Genomic DNA, 12,359 nt, shown 5'->3' with positions numbered 1-12,359 from the left:
ATGTTGGTTCGATGGGTAGAGGCAGATGGTTTGGTCCTAGTATCTTCAAATTGGGTTTGATAGGGGTTCGATGGGGTTCGATGTTGGTTAGATGGGTAGAGGCATATTTTTTAACAATTTATTTCCTATTATTTTTGCAGCATATTGATGCGGCCAAGCATATGCTACGTAGGTGTCGCCAGTTCTATCCCGGGGCGTATCGGCAAGATGCTGTTGTGATGAATATTATGTTCTCACAAGTGGTATTAGCCTGTTATGATGCATATCAAAATGCCAAGGAAGAGGATAAGAAAAGGTTTTTGTGGGATTCGGATGTGATGTCAATGATTACGAGCGTTAACAATCAATTTCTGGCATCGTGGAAGGGAGTAGACACTGTATATTGGTGCCAAACTACCTTCAAGCACATTGGTTTGCAGTTGAAGCATTCATTTCTACTTGGACTCTGAATGTTTATGATTCAGACGTGACGGTGATAAGTGATAAACAGTTGCAATCCTTTATGAAGTCATGGTCTACTTTGTTCCCATCGCTATTATTATAGTCACGTCTTTTCAAGGACAACCCTTGATTGATGATTCCACCTGGACCTAAAAGATGCAAAGAGTTCAAGGTGAACCGCATGCCAGTTGATTCAGTATCCCAAACCAAAGCCAAGTAATCAAAATTCTAGTTTTTATTCAAGTTTTTTTAAATTAAATTCTATGTTAATTTTTTTACTAATGCAGTTTATGCTTCATTCACAGTGGAGATTGTGGTGTGTATGCCATCAAGCACCTCGAGCACTTATTGGGTAGGCTACCACTTCACACAATCTGCGATGACAACATGGAGTTGTTCAGAAATAAATGGACAGTTGGCTTATGGTATCAAATTGTTAGGCATTGAACATTCTCTTCTTGTTATATTAAAATTTAAGTTATTAAAAAAATTGTGTATCGAGCATGCAAATCATTAACGACAATTAGCAGTAAAAATCCAAGCGTCGTGCATGCAAATCATTAATGACAATTAGCACTAAAAACAAAAAAATAACCTGACCAATCAAGTTTAAATAAAATACAACAAAAATTATACTCAAAGTCAAGATTTGCATGAGGACTTGTTGTGGCCACGACCACCGCATCTACTGCACTTATGCATTTTCACATCTTTTTCCCCGCCAGATGGCGAACAGTTTGTCTTTGGTCTTCCTAGCTTTGGTTTCTTTGGACGACCAACTTGTTGTTTCTCTACAGGTACACCAAGTACCATATTCTTAATGTCATCTGGAAGTATCCAATCATCCTCGTTCCCAGTTAGGTAAATGGTTTCTTTGTACGAATTCCTCCATGACTCAATGGTGTAAAACGGTGAACACAAAGAGTAAAGGTTCACCCCACGGGTGTATGGGGACAAGGTGTGCCTATGAGTTGGAATACCCTACATGAGCATGATTTCATCATCAAATTCACCTCAACATCACTGTCTGCACCAGTTACATGAAACTCAAATTGGCCAAGGGCATAGACATTCATGAACCTTCCTTTGTCAGCATTGTTTGATACATCTGCCTCCATCAGGGTAGATCATTCGGTGATAGTTTTCTCTATCACACTATGTCGTTCAGAAAACCAAGACTGTAGTGTGAACCGAATGAATTCCAAAAAAAATTGTAACTGAAAAGGTTCTTGCATCCTTGGTCTTGTTGTTGAAGCTTTCAGCGTAGTTGCTTATCATTATATTGTATTGTTTTCCAGGAAAGAAAGGATAAGACCACTTATTGAAACAAATTCCCTCTAGATAGCCAACTATGGGAGGATCCATTCGCTTAATATTTTCAAAATGCTTTAGAAATTCGGTCTTCTTCCATGCATAGGCTGCTGCCCACATCTCATTGTGACAGTGATCAGTCTTGTGCGTCGTGGTAGGCATCAGGAAAGACAACCTCTAGAGCATGAATAATTCTAGCGTGCCTATCTAACACGAAAGCCAGGTCATCAATGTCCCCAATGGCTTCCTTCAAGTTCATCATGAAATATGTCCACGAGTTGTGGTTCTCACTATCCACCAACCCGAACGCAATTGGATATAAATGACTATTCGCATCCAAAGAAACGGCACATAACATATGGCCACCATGCTTGTTCTTTAAGAACTAGACATCCACACATATCACAGGATGGCAAAATATGAATCCCCTCCTACAAATTCCAAGGGAAAAGAAGCAATATAGGAAACGACCATCTTCAGTGACAAAATCAGTAATTGTACATGGATTCTTTTGCTGCAACATGTGCAAGTAGGATGGCAACATACAATACGAATCTTCATATGTCCCCCTAACATGTGTAAATGCCTTCTCTCTACATCTCCATGCCTTTTCATAACTCATATCAATACCGAAAATTTTCTTCATACCCTCCGTTATGTTGTTTACCATGTAACTGGTCCCATCAACTGCGTATTTTTTCTTTATGAGGTGTCCAACAACCCAGGTGCAGCTTGATGACGACCTTTTTGTTGCACTTCTAATGAGCATGTGTGTACGCTCTTGTACACCATGATCTCAAACATGGGGGATATTTGTAGTTTTTTCCCTCTCAGTCTCCAACAACAGTCAGGATCTTTGCATGTGATATACCACACGTCAGTACCAGACTTTTTCACCATATACCCAAAGTTATTCTTCATTGCAAATAGGGCAGCTTTGGTTTTTAAATCAATCTTGTCCTCAAAAGTCTTCCCAACATATATTTCTCTCATTGGTGCACCAGATGATGAGGAATGGGTTTTAGCAGATGCCTCAATATCTTCTTTTGTAAACATTGGGCACTCCATCTGGTGTGATCTTCTCTTGAGACAATTTTCTCCATCCACATAGTGTTATCTTCTGTCCTAGCAGGTTGATTATTGCTTCTGGCAGGTGTTCGGTGTGCCTGTGCAAGAGACAGTCCTGACTCTTCTTCTACTTGTTGGGCTTGGGAAATGTCTAACTCCTCATTTGAAACAGCTACACTATAATATGAGTCATCCTTGGAACCATCATCATTATCTTCAAAGCAATTACCAACTGGATCAGCATTCACATAGGTGTAACGCCCTACTTCCTTAGAGTCGTTACTAAGTGAGTTTAAAACGTGCATTTAACTCGCTAATCGAGGTTTTAAGTCAAAAGTGTAATTAAATCATGAACAGAGTTATAAACTTTGAAAATAATTCCATTTACTGAAAATCATAAAGTGTTTGACATTTGGGATCCCAAAATACCGTTTAGAAATATTTACAACACATAAGTACAAACAAAGTTGACTAGACGACAAAATCTAGGCTCTAGCACAATCATCTCCCAAAAACCACTGGCTGTGGCAGCCAGGCAGGCCAAACATGTACACTCCGCTTCACACCCTTCGTACTCATGGTTGGTCGACTTTCCCCTTGCCCTTACCTGCACCACAGAGCACCCGTGGGCCGAAGCCCAGGAAGAAAACCCTTACAAGCAGTAAACATATGCATAACAAACACTCAGCATATAAACAGGCCATCAGTAGGCTAAACACATATGGCCATGCCGTCCCAGGCGCTTTACCAGGCCCTGGGTTTGCGGTCCACACCGTGAGGATATCCCAGGTATCCTTTAGGGTCTCGCCCTGGCAACTCGCACTCCACGTGCTCAACGCTGCTCCCGGCCCCTTGCCGCACTCGGCCTTGCACTTCATGTGCCTAACACCGTTCCCAGCCCTTTGTAGTTCCTGGCCCCTGCCGACCTCGGCCTGCGCCGTTCCCGGCTCTTGCCGAACATTTACACAATTGCATTCATAGCATAATAAAACATGTACTGAACATGAACAAATTCAATCAAAGGGCTACGCCTTGCAATACAAACATATTGGGCTCTGCCCTGCATACAAGCTCTATGGGAACAGTGGTTTTCTTACCTGCGTCCGAGCTTTCCAAGCACCGATGCCCCGAGCACAGTCCCCTAACCTGAGCCTCGCCGAAACCTTAGTCACAACGCATTAACAACATTCATCCATCAAGTTCTAATCCATTAAATAGCTTTAAATCACAATTCTAATCTCCGAGACCTTGAATCCTATCAATCTGGGTGATAAAATCCATTCCGAGCCTTAACTAGTGAATTCCCGAGCCTAAAACCTCTTAAAAACCCAAAAGTACCTTAAGCGTCGTGGCCCTAAGGACTCATGCCGCGACCCCCAGCTCAACCCGAGGCCTAGCCTCAAAATTTCCCACACGCGCTGTGACCCTTGCTGAAGGGCGTCGCGGCGCACCTCCAATTTCCTGATGCCCCAAGTTCAAAGGGGTTGTGGCTCAACAAGAACAGAGCCGCGACCCTACCCCTCGAACCCAGAAAAACTCAACATTTCCACCTCAAAAACCAGTCCAATTACCCCCAAAATAAAGCCAGCAACCCAGGCTAACTATCACAAAGGTTCTAACACAAGCTCAGCATCAAAACCTAACAAAGACTAGCCCTAAAACTCAGCCAAGCAATCAAGAACAAATCCAAACTTAGCTAACATGCAAACTCTAATATTCAACCTTAAAACCAGCTGCAATTTGACACAATTCAACATATTAGGAGCTTACCTTGATGAGTTATGTTTCTATGTAGATTCTCTAAGTTCCAAGCTTTAATCTCCACAAAATCCCAGCTCCACTTGTTAGTCTCTAGCTTGATTCACCAAGAGTTTTCCCAAAGCTTCAAATGGAGAGAAAGTCTTCCAAAGAGAGGTGAAGGAATGAGTCGGTTTCTAAGAGTTCTAAATAATTCTAAGATTTGTATTATTCAACTTAAGTCTATAAGGTTACCTCAAGGCTCGGGGTACCAAAAACGTCCCCGAGGGCAAAATGGTAAATTTCCCCAATATTCCCTCCTAGACATTCTAACCTCAATCATATCTCCAAATATTTATTTCCATAACCCGATAACCCCTTTAAACACCTAATACCCAAAATACCCCTTGACTCGCCCTGAGCCGGATTCTCAACCCCGTTGTGACTTTCTGGCTAACTGTTCCCTAGGACTGTCTCGGATCGTGCTACACATATATCACATACATATCATATTTATCACATTTATGCCCTCAACGGGCTAAAATCACAAACATACCCCTGATATCCAAACGGGACCCACATGCATATTTAATTCAACTAAACATGCATCTCTATCACATATTCACATAAATTCACATATTATATCCATAATTCACTTATTGCCCTCCAGGCACGCTAATCAAGGCCCTAAGCCTTATTAGAAAATTTGGGTCGTTACAATAGGGATCGTACTCATATGCCTCAAGCACACCTGTGGGACCTCCTTGTGGTATATCAAGCTGAATAGTAGCCATCAGATCAGTAACTGGAACAAAAGTGCCCACCTCGCTAAGATGCTTGTAACTGCTACCTGCAAGAGATGGATCAACACTGGTCGCGTCTTTTTTGTTCATACTAGAAGAAGGATCTGATATGACATTCTTCTTAACTAGAGTCACACATAAGACTATCAGTTCTTTCAAGCCTATTCCTAAGAATACACGAACTTGACGATCATTCCTTAATTGAACCGGTGCAAATGGTTGGTCGCCCATACGTATGGCACCTCGAGTTTCAATTCATACACCTCTCTATCCACCTGAAATGTCTCATGCAATATGTCAAGTAGTTGCAAGTAAGTGACATCATGCAACTGTAAAAAATGATGTGCCATCGAGCCTACATTGAGCAGGCATCAAGGATCCATCGAGCATGCATGAAATAGTGAGAATGCACATTACCATCAAGAAAGTATCGAGTAACCATCGAGCAAGCATGCAACCGTAAAAAATGATGTGTCATCGAGCCTACATTGAGCAGGCATCGAGCAACCTTCGAGCACAACTCAAACCCAGAAAAATTCCAGAAAACACAGATCGACAAAAAACAAAAAAAAAACCAAAAATATGTGCAAATATTGCTCAGATTTGTTCGAAATGCCCAAAAATTTTAAAAGAAACATCACTAATCCAAGTATTTAAGAAAAAATTGCTTACCCATAAGTTATTTCTCCAAGATTCCTCAACCTTTACTTTGGTCTTGATCTTTACAAATGGTTTCCTCGTAGGGGGTTGCTCGACTTTTGGTAGTGCAGGGATCTCTACTCATGGTGCTCTTAGTGGTGATGTGAGGTGAGGTGAGTGAGAGAGAGTGAACCAAGAGAGAGAAAGGAGGAAACGAGAAAAAGGAAGAGAAGAGGCATGGGGGGAGTTGTGTCAGGGGTATTTTGGGTATGCTCAAAAGAATTGGCATTATTTTCATATGATCAAAATGCTTTTTTGAATTACAACCCCCCATTAAGCATAAAAACTCAAATTTCCCTTTCTATGACGGTCTCACAACCGGACAAAATGTGCAATGGCGAATTCCTTCAAAAAGATCCCAATGAAGCTTTCGAGTACCTCGATCATCTCGCTGAAAAGTCCTACACATGGAATGGACCGAGGCCTATGGACAAGCCACGATCAACCAGAATCTACCAATTGAGGGAAGATGACAACATCAAAAGCCAAATTGAATCATTGAGACAACAATTTGAGGCTTTCAAAACTCAAGAAGCTAAAGTAATCCACCTGTGGAGGGACAGAACATTAACCGCAAGAGTGCCCAGCTCTTGGTGAGTTAAGAGGAGGAAATGAGGAACAATGCAATGCTTTAGGGGATTACAAGAAGCCCTATAACCCTTTCTCAAACACTTACAATCCTGGTTGGCGAAACCATCAAAATTTCAGTTGGAAGGATTCAAACCAAGCGTCTAGGAGCCAATGGAGGCCTGAGCAGCAACAGCCACCAAAAGCATACATTGGTCCTCAAAATAACATGCAGCCAAGTAATTCTCTTGAGAATACTTTGCAAATGCTTGCGCAAACACAATTAGCCTCAACTCAAGAGCTCAAATCTTGTTTCACACAAATGATAGAGGAAATGAAAGACATAAAAATCCAAATGACAAAGCTAAACACTACTTTGGAAATTCAAGATCATGGTAGACTTCCCGCTCAACCTCTAATCCATCAAAAAGGGCAACACATGGCACAAACCTCCACCTCTATAGATACAAATTTCAAAGAGGTTAATGCCATCTCTACTTGAAGTGGTCAAAGTATGGTTTCACCGTTAACTAAGACAACGAGTACGTCAATGCCTGCTCCAGATAATGATGAGTCAATAAGCATTCCAGTAAAGGCACTCTTTCCTCAAGCTTTGAAATCCACTGGAAAGGTACTAGAAAATCATGGTGAAATCCTAGACCTTTTAACACAAGTGAAGATCAACTTGCCATTGTTGCATGTGATCAAACAAATGTCGGCTTATGCCAAGGTTATCAAGGATTTGTGCACTATTAAAAGAAAGCACCATGTCAATAAAACTGAATTCTTGGCAAAAAAAAGTTAGCGCGGTAATTGTCTGCAAGACACTGCCTAAGTACAAAGATCCTGGTTGTCCCACCATCTCATGCCAAATTGGGGAACAGAAATTTGGTCAAGCCCTTCTATACTTAGGAGCAAGTGTAAATCTCATGCCATATTCAATATACTTGCAATTAGGTCTAGGAGAACTCAAGCCCACATCTGTGGTGCTATAACTGACCGATCGATCAATCAAGAAACCTCAAGGAATAGTAGAAGACGTTCTTATTCAAATTGAAAATTTCTATTACCCTGTTGATTTTCTCATCTTGGACACTCAATCTAAAGTGAGTATAGAGTCCAAAATTCCCATCATTCTCGGTAGACTTTTCCTTGCAACAGCAAATGCACTCATTAACTGTAGGAATGGTCTCATGAAAATCTCTTTCAGGAACATGACTCTAGAAGTTAATATTTTCCACATCGGCAAACAACCACCTGATAATGATGAGTGTTTCCAATCATATCTGATCAATACACTTATTTTAGAAAAGGTCGAATCGAAATACACGTCTAATCATTTTAATCACCTTTTCCAAATTTCAGAAAGTTCTGAGCCCGATGAGTCTAAAATCAACCCTGAAATCTTCAAACACTCACATGCTAGAAGAACCATGTTTTGGAATCCAATCTTTGAGGAACTCCCTCAAGATCGAGAAACACCAAAACCCTCCATTGAAAAAGCTCATCAACCAAAGTTGGCCCAACTTCTCGAGGGTCTTAAGTATGTTTTCTTGGAGCTAACAACACTTTTCCTATCATAATATCTTCCAAGATCAATGCCACACAAAAGCACCAACTCATCAATGTGTTGCAAGAACAAAGAGATGCATTAGGATGGACAATAGTTGACATCAAAGGTATTAATCATATAATTTTCTCCCATCACATTCAATTGGAAGACGAGGCTATACCACGTCGTGACCCTCAAAGAAGATTAAACCCATCAATGAAGGAAGTAGTTAAGACTGAAATCTTGAAACTTCTTGATTTTGGAATAATCTATCATGTTGCTGATGGTAAATGGGTTAGCCTAACTCAGGTTGTTCCCAAGAAATCATGAGTAACAGTGGTACAAAATGAAAAAGGGGAACTTGTGCCTGCCAAGGTCATAACTGGATGGAGCATGTGCATTGATTATAGAAAATTAAATGCAGCCACCCGCAAAGACCATTTTCCACTTCCATTCATCTATCAAATATTAAAACGTGTGGTGGGTCATACTTTCTATAGTTTTCTCGGTGGTTATTCAGGGTATTACCAAATTGAGATTGCCTTAGAAGATCAGGATATGACCACATTCACTTGCCCTTTTGGTACTTTTGCCTTCCGGTGTATACCATTTGGCCTGTGCAATGCTCTAGCCACTTTCTAGCGATTCATGATGAGCATATTTAGTGATATGATCGAGAAATGTATGGAAGTATTCAAGGATGATTTGACAGTCTTTGGAGATTCCTTTGAATCAAGCCTTCTCAATTTTAGAGTTTGTGCTTAAACGTTGCAAAGAGAAAGGCTTGGTACTCAACTGGGAAAAGTGTCATTTCATGGTGCCATCAGGCATAGTCTTGGGGCATGTCATGTCGGAATGAGGAATTGAGGTTGATCAATCAAAGATTGAACTCATATCAAAGTTTCCCACCCCCAAGATTGTTAAAGACATTTGATCTTTTCTTGGGCATGCAGGATTCTATAGGAGGTTCATACAAAATTTCTCGACAATTGCTCGCCTTTTGTCAAACCTCTTAGCAAAATATGTCGTGTTCAATTGGACACCTGAGTGTGAGGAATCTTTCCGAACGCTCGTTGCAACACTCATTTCTACCTCTATCATTCAGCCACCAGATTGGAACTTACCATTCAAAGTCATGTGTGATGCTAGCAATTATGCTATAGGGGTCATCTTAGGTCAAAGAAGATAAGGGAAGCCCTTCGTTATCTATTACACAAGTAGAACTCTTAATAGTGCTCAGATGAACTATTCCACTAATGAAAAAGAGTTACTTGCTGTAGTATTCGCACTTGACAAGTTTCGTTCCTACCTGATTGGTTCACCTATGACAGTTTTTACCGACCATTCCACCTTAAAATACCTCCTTTCAAAAAAGGATGCTAAGGCGCATTTGATTAGGTGGATCCTTCTATTACATGAATTTGATCTGACCATAAAGGACAAGAAAGGAGTTGAAAATGTGGTAGCAAACCACTTATCTCGTCTTGAATTTTCTGATTCCGTTGATGGCCCAGCCATTCGAGATGACTTCCCTGATGAACATCTCTTCGCAGTCACTAAGTTTCCATGGTACGCTCATAACGTTAATTACTTAGCGACTGGCGAACTTCCAACTGCATGGAGTGCACTAGATAAACGTAAATTTTTTGTCGAGGTTCGTAATTTCTATTGGGACGATCCATATCTTTTCAAGTATTGCCTCGACCAAATTATGAGACGTTGCATTCCAGATGATGAAATTTTTAGTGTCCTGAACTTTTGTCATAATGAAGCTTGTGGTGGTCATTTTTCTATGAAAAAGACTGCTGCAAAAATCTTACAGTGTGGTCTTTATTGGCCCACTTTGTTCAAAGACACTAACAATTTATGTTGATCATGTGAAAGGTGTCAGAAATTAGGTGCTCTGTCCTGGCGACATATGATGCCATTAAACCCAATTCTTGTAATAGAAATATTCGATTGTTGGGGGATAAACTTTATGGGACCATTTCCACCTTTTTCTGGCTACCTTTACATTCTCCTCGCCATAGACTATGTCTCAAAATGGGTGGAAGTTGTGCCTTGTCAAAATAATGATAACACAACTATTGTGAAATTCTCAAAGGAAAATGTGTTATCTAGGTTTGGCACACCACGAGCTATCATAAGTGATCAAGGCACCCATTTTTGCAACTATTCTTTCGAGACCTTAATGCAAAAGTATGGTGTAATTCATAAGGTTGCATTGCCTTATCACCCACATACAAATGACCAAGCTGAGTCAGCCAACCGAGAAATTAAGCAAATCTTAGAAAAGACAGTTAATCCTGACCACAAAGATTGGTTCTCACGACATCTTGATGCTCTCTGGGCATACCGCACTGCTTACAAAACTCATCTTGGTATCTCTCCTTATAGGCTAGTCTATGGTAAAGCCTGCCACCTTCCTGTTGAGCTGGAGCACAAAGCTTATTGGGCAGTTAAAAGCCTAAATTTTTATCTCAAGGCAGCAGGACTCAATCGTAAGCTTCAATTGTCAAAAGTTGAGGAGGTAAGGAATGATGCTTATGACAACTCTCGAATCTACAAGCCTAAAATGAAAGCGGACCATGACAGGCAGATCCTAAGAAAAGAATTTGAGCCAAACCAAAGAGTACTTTATGACTCTCGTTTGCATCTCCACCTTGGAAAGCTGAGATCAAGGTGGACTAGCCCATATGTTGTGAAAACCGTCTTTCCCAACGGTGCCGTTGAGGTCACAGACCCAACTGTTGGGAGAGAATTCAAAGTAAATGGCTAACGACTGAAACACTACATAGAGAGGTTGACCCAGCTTGAAGAAGTCACTCTCGTCGAACCAGTTTACCAAGTCTGAGTAGTGTTCCAAATTATTTGTACATAGGTTTGTTTTCTGTTTATTTCTTTTGTCATTTTATTTTATTTGTTATCATTTTGTGTTTTCAGTTTTTCATTTTTTAGAGAATCAATATTCGCTCTATCACTCGACGCTTGCTATCCAGGTGTTCTCTTTCCGTGCTCTTTTACATTTGTTATATTTTGAGACATTGAGGACACTGTCAGATTTCGGTTGGGGTGGTGAGCATATTCATGCACGTTCATGTTGATTTTTGTCATATTAATATTTTTACAGTCAATTTTTTTAAAAATTACTTATTTATTCTTGCAAAATGTTACTTTTGAGTCAATTTGTTATTACCTTTATTACTAAGAGTTTCTCTAGAGTTACCTAATGCACATGCCAAACATTGTGGTAAGATGGTTAGCACATATTTTCTTAGAAATTTTCCATGTTTAAGTAATTTATTCTTTTGTGTGAGAGGTGAGACTTGAGAAAATAATTTTTAAATTTTTATTGATTCTTAGAAATGGTTATAATTATTTGGACAAGGTATTGTGGTATGAATGGATGATGTTTTAGAGATAATATTTTCTATAGACAAATCTTATTAGAGAGCCTTTTTATTATGTTCTTCATGAAAAAAAAAACAGCAAAGAGAAGAAAAGGAAAAAGAAAAAAAAAAAAGAAGAAAGACACAAGAGCAATAGTTCTATCATTTTCAATTATGTTGTCTCTTGCGTCAAAAAAAAATGTGTTTATTAATTTCATGTTTTATTTTATGGCTCTTAGAATAAATGTAAATATTGTTTATTTAACTTAGAATTCCCAAAAAAATGGTTTTGTGGTACTCTTTATGGTGGTTGTCCAAATAGTTTATTTCCTATCTTCGTTTCAATGATTATTTAAAAGTTTGTCCTAAATATATATATATTTGATGAGTGCTTACTTCTTTATTTCCAACTCCATAAGCGAAACCGTTGACTTTAAATATTTTCAATTATATGAGAGGTTAATGGAGCTGAGACTTTTACTTGGCATCATTTCAAATGCTTTATGTGCTATGGTTTGCAGTAAGAAGGTTCAAGTTTGGTGCACACACTCACAACTCTAGATTTATTTAAAGTAATTTTGATAACTCTTGTTGACTTGTTACTAACATTTTGTCTTAATACTTAAGTTCTTTTATAATTTTTGACCTAAAATTTATCATGTTGACATTTATCATTTCGCTTGAATTGCTAGAGACTAGCAATAAGCTGGTTAGGGGTTGTGATTAGTGCTTAAAAATATCATTTTATTAGTCTTAAAGTTTAAAATTAATTAAGTTTTAATTAATATTTTT

Source organism: Humulus lupulus, chromosome 3 (assembly GCF_963169125.1).
Source record: "Humulus lupulus chromosome 3, drHumLupu1.1, whole genome shotgun sequence".
Lineage (NCBI taxonomy): Eukaryota > Viridiplantae > Streptophyta > Magnoliopsida > Rosales > Cannabaceae > Humulus > Humulus lupulus.
This window is presented reverse-complemented; position numbering follows the sequence as displayed.